This window comes from Myotis yumanensis, unplaced genomic scaffold (genome assembly GCF_028538775.1).
Source record: "Myotis yumanensis isolate MYYU_CA2020_CCGP unplaced genomic scaffold, mMyoYum1.0.hap1 SCAF_9, whole genome shotgun sequence".
Taxonomy (NCBI): domain Eukaryota; kingdom Metazoa; phylum Chordata; class Mammalia; order Chiroptera; family Vespertilionidae; genus Myotis; species Myotis yumanensis.
In genome coordinates, this window is record NW_027223760.1 from 35,883,579 (window position 1) to 35,896,796 (window position 13,218).

Consider the following 13,218-nt stretch of genomic DNA (forward strand, 5'->3'; position numbering starts at 1 on the left):
GAGAATGGGGTGTCTATATGGTTCATTGTTGACAGTAATGCTACATATTTGGAAAAAAGAAATTGGTTCTAATGTCCAGGAAGGGACAACATACTTTTTTGTTAACTTTTCATTTTGAATTATATTTAATGTTATTAAAATAACATTTCCTTTCCCCCCCATCTTTCCTTATTTTAAAATTATCATTCATTTTTTTTATTTTCTAGGGTCTTAATATTTGTGCCTTTATATTTTGGATAAGTAACATTTTTGTTTATTTTCTTACCTATATTATTTTTCTCATTTCAATTTCTCCCCATAAAATTTCATGTTTTCTTCTCATTTTATTTCACTTGCTTATAAGATATTCACTTTTTTAAAAAGTCCCACAAGTGAAAGCCATACAGAAAATAAACTGATGGAATGTGAGTATGTAAACATTCATATTTTTTAAAATATCTTAAAATGTAAAGGACAAAACATATGATAATTGTTTTTAAAATAACCTTAATTGTGTGTAATATGATGATCAACATATTATAAGATGTTTGTAGAAAAATTGCAGAAAAAGAAATTGCATGCCAGGCTTTGAACTGTGCCTGTGTACCAGGCCCTGCTTGAAATCTTTGCTCTTTTAGCTCACCTAGTCAACACAACTCAATATAATATGTATATAAATAAATTTATTTATCTTTATTGTTGAAAGTATTACAGATGTCCCCCTATTTTCCTCTATTGACCCCCTCAACTCCACAACCCACACCCCAGGCCTTCACCATACTATTGTCTGTGTCCCTGGTTATGCATATATATATGTAAATTCTTTGGTTAATTTCTTCCAGCCCCCCTACCCTCTTCCCTCTGAGATTCGTCAGTCTGTTCCATGCTTCCATGTTTCTGGGTCTATTTTGTTTGCCAGTTTCTTTTGATTCTACATAAGTGAGATCATATAATACTTGCTTTTCTCTGACTGGCTTATTTCACTTAGCATAATACTATACAGGTCCCTCCATGCTGTCTCAAAGAATAAGAGATCCTGTCTCAAAAAATTAAAATTGGAACTGCCATTTGACCCAGTGACCCCATTTCTAGGAATATATCCCAAGAATCCTGAAACACCAGTCAGAACGAATATATGCACCCCTATGTTCATAGCAGAGTAATTTACAATAGCTATGATCTGGAAACAGCCCAACTGCCCATCAGTAGAAGAGTGGATAAAAAGGCAATGGTACATTTACACAATGGAATACTATGCAGCTGTAGAGACATATTTTTAATGTGCTATAAAATAAGAATGGTAAGAGTTAATAGACTTGAAAGTTTGAGAAAAACAGATGGCATTGTATTAAATGAGAACCCAAAGCAAATGGAATGAAAGGAAGAAAAAGAAAAGCAGGAATACATATATATATATATATATATATATATATATATATATATATATATATATATATATATACTAAAGCAAGTTTAGAGCCAGAGGAATACCTGGGATCTTTAGGAAGAAAGTGAAGAACACCTGAAACAGTTGTTCCTCTCCTCTCAGAAATACCCAGTAAACATATGAAACCCTGTCAAATTTTAATCCTATTTGAAGAAAGCTAAAGGAAAACTGGAAGCTATTTCTCACCTTTTAAATTGTTGACACTGAAAAAATATATACTTAACAGCATTAGAGAAAACATAGAGATAGAGACTCATTCTTCGCGCCATGTAAATTGGCACAAACTTCAGAGAACAATTTGTTAACATGGATCCAAATGAAAGTGCCTGGTGTCCTTTAGCTTAGCAAGTCTACTTTATGAATTCACCCTTACAGATGTGCTTAAAGAAGTTTGCAAAGAAATAGACACAAGTTCATTATTGTAAATCATACATAATAGCAAAAAACATAGTTAAAAAAACAATGTCTCCAATAGTTAAAGAGTTAAACAAATCGTGGTTAAACCATATAAGATATATTTTATTTTCTTATAGAGGGCTCAAGTTTAATTATGAAATGTCATTTTCAGATATCCATCCAATTGTATTTTTGAGAAATTTATGTGCTAGAATTTATGTAATTTTTAACAAGAACAAATACTGGGCAATGAACAATCAAAGTTATGAAATTGGAATAATTCTATTTCCTCTCTCTTTATCTGAAATGACTGTACGTCCTGTATAATAACAATAAAATACTAAAAACATGAACTGAACTATGCCAGGTTCATGTTACTATTCCCATTATTAATTCATATGTCCTTATACTAACCCTCTGATGTTGGTATCTAAGTCTCCAGTTTCCTATGACATAAAAAAGGAGCCATTCAGTATAATTTTTCCATTAATCAGGTAGAATTGTATTAATCCTATATAATAAAGATGTAATATGCAAATGGTCATTAGGCCGTGAAGCGTAATGACCGACCATGTAAAGACCAGATCATGGATCCGCAGGAGGGTGGGAAGCCAGCTACAAGCGGGTGGCAGAGAGAGCTACAGGAGGGGGCAGGGCAGCAATCTATGAGGGGGATATGGGGAGAGGTGGGTGGGGGGGAGCTACAGGGGCAAGAGGCGGAGAGCTACTGGAGGGCAGCAGCAAGCTACTGGCGAGCTACTGGTGCATGGATTCGTGCGCAGGACTACTAGCTGAAAAATAAAAGCAGATGGAGGTACAGGTAAAAATGTCCCAAATCGACAGCATAGATAAGGGAGAATCCTTGAGACACTCACAGGCCTTAGAATCAACAACTGGGAAAAACAGCAGGAAAGTCCAATTGCAATTTAAATAAAAGGAATAAAATATAGCTGAGGCACAAAGGAAACAAGGCAGAAGTGTTGGGACCCAGTGGATAAATATTGAATAATTGTTGATGTAAGTAAAGTAATAAGTTTATTAGAGATATGTAGTATAAAGGTTGCCACACAATTTTAGGCTCAGTCTTCCCCACACCTGAGATAAGTAACAAGAATGATCTAGAACTGCTGAAATTAAGAAAATTTACCCAGAACAATTTTATATTACTTCTAAACCAAAGTTTCTGATGTTACTCTTTTCATTTATCTTTTCTTTTTCCTCTTGAATGCACTATATTGTTGTATTCATTTCTGACTGGCAGAAATAAATTTCAATAAATTATGATTGCCACTTTATGAATTTCCAGAACATCTGAGTAATGTAAAATGATATATTAGAACAGAGAAAATCTTTCAGGTACTGTGGAGACATTTTTCAATAGTTTAGAGAGCAGATGAAAAATGATATTTCAAAGACTTTTCAGTATGAAAAATCCTTCAGAAAATGACTGCTCAAGTGAAAATTTGTCTCTCTATAACTAAGATAACTTTTCTTAGGCGTCATCTAGAGAAAAAGATAAGCTGGAAAAAACTTCTATGAAATGTAAATGATAATTATGCTCTTTTACAATCGTTTTTAAGCCCAATAGAAGTTGGAGCAGAGAATGGTCTTACCTTTCTCTTTATGATAATGTGTGTTGGCAACTGTTATTTACTTCTGTGATGGTTCGAAAGGGAAATAGAGGAGACAGAGTGAACCTCGAGCTTTCTGCCCTATTTTATTCAGCCACTTGAGAACTGAATATCTTGTGTGACTACATTTAGAGATGGAGTTAAGATCGGCTGCATTATCACACTGTATTTTGTAAGCTAAGTGGGTACTGGACACTTTCGTAGCTCCTCCCCGTCAAACGGAGGGTCATACATCAAAATCAGTACTAAGAAAGAATATAGAAAATGCCACAATGGAAGATTTTGTCAGCTCCCTGACTTTATAATTAACTAGTTTTTTACCATATTATAGCTAGGGAACTAATCTTCAAACTGACATAGAATTTAAACAAATATGATAAAATGTGCTTAGGGAATGTTAGTTTCTTAGGATAATGTTTCACAAATAAGGAGTTCTCAAAATAAAAATTAAATAATTCCTCTAGGCTCTTCAAAATCCCAATAGAAATTATGATGCTGTTTTCTTATATTACAAATATCAACTTCTTATGTGAAGTCACAAAACCAGAATTTTAATCTCTTACAATTTTGAAAGTAGAACAACTTAAAATCAAGAAAAATATAAGTGAATAATTATGGATACTTTTACTTAGCTATTTGTGTATTGCATTATTCCATAGTTGAACAAATCTACTGACAAATCAGCAATACATGTGTCCAGCAATGAGTTCTGAGAATGCAAAGAGAAAGTCATACATATGTATAGTAGCATAAAGCGTCCTGCCCCCCTAGTGTTAGCCCTTATGCTGCCTATGATAACTGTCTTTTTCAATATGAGTTTCAAGAAATCTGCTTAAAAATGCTCCACTGGGCTTACACTTACTCACAAATATAGACAATTATTGGGAAAAAGATGAATTAGCTTTGTTACACTTTCCAAGTTTTTAACCTTATAAATTTCCTCCAAACAAAGACTTGTCTAATTCTTTGAGCAGGACCTTGTAAGTAAAACAAGATAATGCCTATTGTGACCTCATTTTTTAATCAGATTTTCAATGAAATATTGACCTTTTTTCTTAGTTTTAAAGCAATATAATTATAAAAAAAGAGAATTGCTCCTCATGAAGCTCATTAAATCTTACTTGATCTATTCTTATAGGTTAAATATTTTAGGTCAATTGATAGTATAAAGAATGAAAACTTCTAGAACAGCGGGGTCGAACGACCCTTTCACAGGGGTTGCCTAAGACCATCAGAAAACACATATTTTCAATGGTCTTAGGAACTGAGACACTGCTCCTCTATCAGTCTCCAGACGGGTCCGCCTACATGCAGATACGCCCACATACAAGTACCCGGAATATTAAAGGGTCGTGGCATTAGGAAGGTTGAGAACCACTGTTCTAGAATTAAATTTAATAAACTAAGCAATGAGATTCCCAGATTCTCAAACAATGTATAGCATACGGTTTATTAAACATTGGAGAATATTTAGAAACAGTGTTAGATATTTTTGAGCATGGAGAATAACTCTGATATGCTTCCATGACAAAGTGAATGACATACAAATATTTTCAGAAATAAAAATTAGTGGAAATATGTCATATTGTCATTTTGAAAAAATATTTCTTATTTATATGTCTATAAATTAGATGTACTAAGGTAAAATGAATCCTAGGCCAGAACTTAAACAATAATTCTAATACTAGCATATAGATTAAAAATTATAGATGCTTTTTTTCTCCTTAACTTTTGTGAAGTTGAAAAACATCTCATAGAGCAAAAAGGCCATCTGAGTATTTAGAGAATGAAAACACTGAATCAAAGAATATTACCTTTGTGAGGGATGATCTCTATCTTGTAGCTTTAAAGAGGAAAACAGTAAATGATTTTTAAAACAGTGGAGTTGGTACATATTGAAAAAATTTTTAATAAAGTAATTATCTATGTGATCTTTACAGGCTACACACACACACACACACACACACACACATGCCTAATATGCAAATTATTCCCACAGGAGTTCGACCGGGAGACCGATCGCTCTCTATGACGTGCACTGACCACCAGGGGGCAATGCGGAACAAAGGAAGGCCCCAGCGGGCAGCCTAGGAAGGGAGGCCCTGGCCAGCAGCCGGAAGGCCCTGATTGGCCCTGATCACCACCCAGGCCTAGAGATGCTACCCATGCATGAATTTCATGCACTGGGCCTCTTGTAACTAAATAAGAGAGAAACTGTCTGCAACATGTCAGAATCTAGGAAGGTAGCCACTCAGGCACAGTTCCCTCCCATCTCTCTCTAGAATAACACAAGGGCCAAGCAGATGAAGTCTATGAGTGTTGATGCTGCCAGAGAGCCCAGGTTATCAATGGTAAAATGAAGGGTCTGCTTTTTCTGGAGCCATTAGGCCAGTGTTTTTCATTATTTTGCTGCCCATTAGGAACACTGGCGAACTATAAGAAATACTTATGCTGTGGTTTCCAGCTTAGAAATATTGACTTAGTAAGTCTTGGGTGTGACCTGAGCATTGGTTATTTTAAAGGATCCCTGGGTAATTGTAATCTGCTGTAAAATTGGAGAATAGTGTTATGCTTCCTGGCTTCCTCCCACAGACACAGATGGCAGAACCTAGTAAATCCTCTTGGGAAAGAGTTCCAACAGTCACTTCAATGCTGGTGCTTCTAAAAGGACTCCCCAGCTCTAGGACCTTGTAATGGGAACTGCGCAGTGAGGCCCGATTTCTTTCTGTTTCTGAGGATGACAGGATATCCTAGCTTAGCAAAGTCTATCTGTCGCTGATATCCTCAAGAGAAGAAACTACTGAGCCTTGACCACCTGCTGTCCAGATTCTCATCAAGAGACTCTAGCAAAATGACACAGGTGGCAAAACAAGTGAATGAAACTAAAAGAAAACCCTACATCTAAGAATATAAAAAACCTAAAGGCTAAAAATTAGCCTGAACATCTATAAGGAGTTTCCTCTTACTTAGAATGAAGGAAGAGTCAGAATTAAACCTAAAATATAGTAACTCTGAGCAATATGTGATTAGAGCACAAATGAAAGATTTTACAGAAATTTTAAAATATTTTTTAATATTTTAAATAAAATGTCCATATATGAACCTCAAAAAGGAATGTCATTGTTGAGAGCATAATTAGTGGTGAATTAGGGAGGTGGGGGAGAGAAATCATGAGGGGAAAATTATAAAACATGATGAAAATCTCATACCAAGATGCACATAAAAAGAATTTCCAAAGGAAATTCCGGAAGAACAGCATAATGATTAATAGTAATAGCTGGGCACTTCCCTGAACTGCAGAATAGTTTGCATTATCAGACTAAAAGAGATCCCTGAGTAACACACAATGACAAGGCTCACACAGGTCAACATCCTCTGGTTAAACCCCAGATTTGCAAAAATAAAGGAAAATATTTTTCAGGTCTACAGACAAAATACAGAAATGCTTTTGTACTTACAGTCAAAATAGAGTCAAACTGGCTTCAGACTTTTCATATGCAACATATGGAACTAGGAAGCAATAGAAGATGTAAAAGAATGGTTCATAAGAGAAGGTTCAAAAGCTTAAGAATCCTATAGTCACCCACAAACTGATTCATCTCATTAAGTAATTAGAAAGATACTTGTGTCTATGCAAGAATTAGAAAATATAAATACCAATGTTTCCTATCTTCAATAGATATTTGAGGAAGGACTTGAACAAAATTATAGTTGGATCCAAAGAGATACCCGAAGACAAAGGAAGAAAGACTAAAAATAAAAAACATTGAGAAGTGAAAGTAACTGGAAGTTGCATTACTTTAATTAAGGGTTAAGATAAAACATAAGCAGCCTGGCCACTGCAGCTCAGAGGTTGAGCATTGACTCAGGAACCAAGAGGTTTCTAGCTCCATTCCCAGTCAGGGCACATGCCCTGGTTGAGGGCTCAATCCCCAGTGGGGGTTGTGCAGGAGGCTGCTGATCCATGATGTTCCTCTCTCATCAATGTTTCTATCTCTCTATCCCTTTCCCTTCTGCTCACTCTAAAAAATAAATAAATAAAAATATTTTTTAAAAAGAGAAAACATAAGCATAACTTATTTGAAAGTAATTAAATGCTCTTGTTAAATTCCAGGTGTTGGAAAGAAGCAATTGAAGAAATAAAAACATTCCCAAGTTCTCAAGTGGTTGCTAGAGAGTAGAAAGAATTTGATGGTGTGGGTAAGGTAGGGACATAGGCATTATTTAAAACAATATTTCTAATCACTTTAAACATCAAAGAAAGTATAATTTATGCTAAAGTAGAGCTTCTAAAATGTGTTGATTTGCAAAAAGCCAATCAGAGAAATAGAAGGTGGATTGTTCTGGAAATAAAGAGGGAAGTATTCTTTTGAACAAGCACTTAATTTTCAAGTACTTTAACATATTATTTTAATATCACACAAATCTGTTAAGGAGACAGATTATTATCTTTTTCATTGTATTGTTTTGTAGGAGACTATATTAAAAATACTATAAGTAAAATAATTTTCTAAAAGTTTTAAAAGCTAATATTTTTCACTAAATATATATATATATATATATATATACAATTTCACATGACATTTAAACAGTTTTTGTAAACTTCTATTCATTCCTAGGAGGCACTATGAGAGCAAATACAGTACTGTACTTATTGAAAAAGAAGTAAATGAAGAAAAGCATGAATTATATAATCCCTGAATAACTTTCTTTTCAGGATGTCAGAGAAACATACTATAATTTCATTCTGAAAAGAAAGTTTAGCAAATGTGTTTGACCTGCCTCCTTTGTTTCTTCTGTAATTTATCATAATTCATTGTTTTAGCTTTTTGTATGTTTAGCCTGATCCCAACCTGCAACAGGCGAGTAGAGATGCCCCTCCATTTGCTCCCTGAATCAAGGTTAAAGCCACTGCTATGAACTGAATTTAGCTCCCTAAAATTTCATATGTGGAAGCCCTAAACCCCTAGTGTTACTGCATTTTCAGATTGGGCCTTTAAGTAGGTAATTATGGTTAAATGAGGTTATAAGGGTGAGGCCCTAATCTAATAAAACCGAAGTCACTCTTTTCTCTCTCTTTCTCTCTCTCTCTCTCTCTCCCCTACCCTCCTTCCCTCCCTCCAAGAAAGTAACCATATAAAAGCCAGGAAGAGACACACCAGCAGAAACTAATCCTTATGGCACTTAGATTCTGGACTTCTAACCTCCCAGTCTCTGGTACATTGTTATGGCAGCGCTAGCAGAGGCACACAGCCACCACCCTGCTGCTAAAACATGGATCTACAAATGTTTTCTTCCAAAGGATAAATAATAAATAGTTTCAGCCGTGTGGGTCATAAGAAATAGTACCAATGACTTAAGACTGCTGTTATTTTGTGAAAGCAGCCATAGACACTCTCTAAATAAATAGGTACAGTGTGTTTCAATAAAACTTTATTTAGAAAAACAGGCAGTAGGCAGAGGCTGGAGTTTGCCAACCCTTACTCAAAAAATATGTTTTGGTAACAATAGCTTGAATCAATAAATACTGAGAATTTGCTTCTGGTATATCCCTGCAATCCAGCTCTTAATACCTCCAAGAAAACTGGCATTTTTTTCTTACCAACAACATGTGTGAGACAGGGGAGCACTGAGACCTTTCCATGTGGTCTTCCTGTGTTCTCTGCAGCAGCTTTATTCCCTGTTTGGTTTTTCCATGACTTTAATCCCTAATTGTTCTAAAAATACCCAAACAAAGGCTATTAATCCACAAGTACAAAGTCTCTCTCTTTTGAGAAATATCCCTGAGCAACTTTATGCAAAACAAGCTGCAGTTTGCCTGCTGTTCTATTTCTAAAGCCCTATAAAACATTTTACCTGTCTTCCCCACTTAAAACTCTCCTCCAGATCCTTCTCATATCTGAAATTCAAAAAAAAAAAAGGCTTTTTCTGACTGTGTTCTAGTGATAGCAACTTCCACAGAAGTTTTGGCAGTAATACTAGGCCCAGGCATTCCCAAGTACATTTTTTAAGTTGATTTAATTTTCTTTAAAAATAATTTCTTGCCATAGACTCCTAGTTCCTCGTGTCAAAATCCGCACCTTCTTCATCACTCTCAGATGCCTGCACCTATAACCTGAGTGAGAACAGCTTGGCAGAGGCAGACTAGCATCAAAAATATGGGATTGAGAGATACTGAATTTTTGTTCCTGTAGTTTAATTATGCCTATCCTACATACCTAATCCATCAGATTGCCTCCACATAAATCAACTTGAGCCATACCGGGTCCTCAATAAATATTTATTAGATGCATGAATTGTAAGCACAATTTAATATTTTAAATGATGTAAGATCTGTAGTCCAAGAAAGATCACATTGAACCTTGAAATAACTCAAGCACAATTGCCAATGAAAATAGGAATTCCTAACACACAGAGCATTACTGTCAACCATGCATTCTTCTGAGAGAAAGGGGAGGTATATAGAGAGAGTGTCACACACCTCTTTATAAATGATTACAATTCAATGCTCTTTATTATTACTGACAATGCTGCAATGAATAACCTTGCATATATTTCTTATTGGCCACAGGCAAGCAGCAGACATAGTCTCCAACTCTTTGCTTTCTCCCTGGGATTGAATTAGACACCCATACCCCTCCCCATATGACTGTGCAGTGGTTCCTGGTAGGTGGAATATACCTCACTGCCCTGATGACTTGGTTTTAGTCGTGTGACATCTTTGTCTAATAGGCAGAAGTGACAGTATACTAATTTAAAGCAGAAACTTTAGGAAGTTTTTCATGTGTCCACTAAACCCCTTTAGCTTCTGCCCCTCTGCAAAAGCAACATGTGGCAAGAGTGGGAGCTACTTCAGCCATGGTCCAGGAATGAGAAGGCACCAGAGAGACCAGAAGCGGACCTGCGGCCTCATATAATATGAGCAATAAACACATGCTTTTTTTTTTTTTTTTTAAGCCACTGAGATATTAGGGTTGGCTATTGCTGCCACAAAAACTGACTAGCAGAATCAAGCTAAATTCCCAGAATTGGGGTTTCTGTGTCAACGTGTAAATGCAATTTATATTTTGATAGATATTGCCAAATTTCATTCCATAGGGATATTACCATTTTGCACTCCAACAACATACCAGTGTGCCTAGTTCCCAACAGTATGTGCAACAGATTGTCTTAAACTCTTGGATTTTTGCTAATCTGATAAGTGAGAAATTATATCTTAGTGTCATTTGTATTTTCACCTCTCTGGTTAAGGCTGAGGTTTTTTTTTTCCCTCTTCATAGATTAAGGCCCCTGTATTAAAGAGGACTCTCATTTAATAACTTTGCCCATTTTGCTTTTGGTTTGATCATATTTTCTTCTCAATTTCTATATGCTCTATGTGTAATAAGAAGATTAGTCCTTTGTAGTTGATCAAGAAATATTTTCTGTATTAGTCCAGTGTCATTTGACTTAGTTTATAGTTTTATTACATTAAATTAAATTGTGATTTTTTTTTTTTTACTGCAAATGCCTAAATCTGTTTTATATTCTTATGGTTCAAAATGAGCAGAAATCAGTTGGCTCTTTTAAAGATGTCATGAATTGTTGGGAGAGGCAAATGTGGGCAATTACGTTTGATAGAGCTCCTTGCTGGGCATAGTCTAAGTTTAGCACATTTAACAGGAGTCAGATATTTCACAATATAGAGATAGATTGGTTTGATAAACCCTGATGATTACAATCAAGATTCTTTATATTAGGATAGTAAAACAAAGGTTAAAAAAACTACTCGCAGAATTGAGTGCTAGGAAAACATGGTCCTAGCTGATTCTATAAAGAATGAAAAGGAATATGACTCATTATATATGGATAAATAAGAAGAAAAGTAATCAAAAAGTCACAAAAATGCTCCACATTACACAGTGTAGCAGAATAATCTGATTAATAAAGCGTGTACACCTTTCTTTGCTATAGGTTTATTGCAAAATAGTGAGAAATAGACAATTTCCCACCTCCACACTCATATCCCTAGACAATAACTCGGTCTCTCTTTTTAAGGATAGTGGTTTTTCATATATTTTTGCTAGTTTATCCTTTAAAACATTGCACTCTATGCCCTCACACATTTTTAAGCTGGGATCTGAAATTACTCATCATCAGTTTAAATAGTTGTAATATATTTTGAATTTTTAATAAAAATAAATATTTTAAATAACCTCACGTGGACAGTGTATGGACAAGTTTAACATATACCAGTATTGGACATAATTTGTGGATACTTCTACCTTACCTACACAGGAATTTATTATTCTGTTTAATCATTCAGTTCTCAATTTCTTGTGACTATGCAAAAAAAGTCCCCATAAACAAAAAACCTTATTAAGGCTTATGAAATCGCCCCTTAATTATAATGTTCAAATTTAACTTTGACACACCTTCAATAATTCAATATACTCAGAAAAGTTTGGGAAGATTGAAATGTTGTTCATTTCAATATGTCTTTGCCAATGAATGTTTTGGATAAAATGTTTTAATCTTATAACACTTTTTACTTTTTATGTTCATCAAAACCTGTACCTGCAGATTTACCTTATCCGATTTGGGAAACGTCAACCTATACCCTAATTGGCAAAGCCAGTGAATGCTTCTAAATTAATCAGTCAGATCAGAATTCTTTCTGTCAGAGAAAGTCTGACTTCATTTTTCAATTCAAATAAACATATTAATAGGCATTCCTCTGACAACCATCTCATTTCTGAATTCCAATTCTAAGATAGATAGATAAGACAGTCTTCCCATGAATATCTTGATTGCATGAAATAGTGTGCCATCCTCAATATTTCTTACTGAAGTTCCCTGGCTTCACTTTTATGGAATTCTCTCAGGAGTGATTAATTGTTTCACAATAGTTGGCAAATGAAAGAGGCAAGTTCTCCAAATGAAAACTGTCATTCTTTCTCTGCTGTCCTGTTCTAAAATATATAAAAATCCCAACAAAATACTCTATTTCTAAGGCCACTTAAAAAAAAAAGTGCATATGACATGGACAAACAATGCTGCTGTAATTAAAGGAGTTCTTCTGTTGAATAATTTCTATTTCAAACTGTTACTTTGTTTTACAACCTAACATATTCTTTCTTTTGTAAAGTAGGAGGAGATAAAGGAAGATCAGCATTGCATCTCCTTGGAGGTGACAATCTCAAGCTAATAAACTATTGGAAATTATATGGAATTTGAATTTCTGAAATATGATATACTTAAAATACCCTTGTTTATATACCCCATGAAATGTTATCCCAGAAGGTGATAACTCCTTTACCCTAGGGAAAACTTAACTTTTTTTGTTTGTTTGTTTGTTTATTTATTATTTATTTTTGTTAATCCAAACCTGAGGATATTTTTCCCATTGATTTTTAGAGAGAGTAGAAGGGAGGGAGGGTAGCAGAGAGAAAGAGAGAGAGAGAGAGAAACACCGATGTGAGTGCATCCTACAGGCACCCAACTGGGGCCTGGGATGGAACCTACAACCCATGCTCTTGACTTGGAATTGAACCCATGACCCTTCTGTGCATAGGTCGACACTCTAACCACTGCACCACACTGGCCAGGATGAAACTTAACTTATTTGAAAACATGATCTTTTCAGAGAAAACAGATGTGTGCTCTGGCCAGCATAGCTGGGCTTCAAATAGACCTCGAGGATTTTGATAATAAATGCTTTGATGGCCACCACAGTTGGCCTAAAACACTGTCAAACTCTGGGGGTTATTTAGTGCTATAGGATTA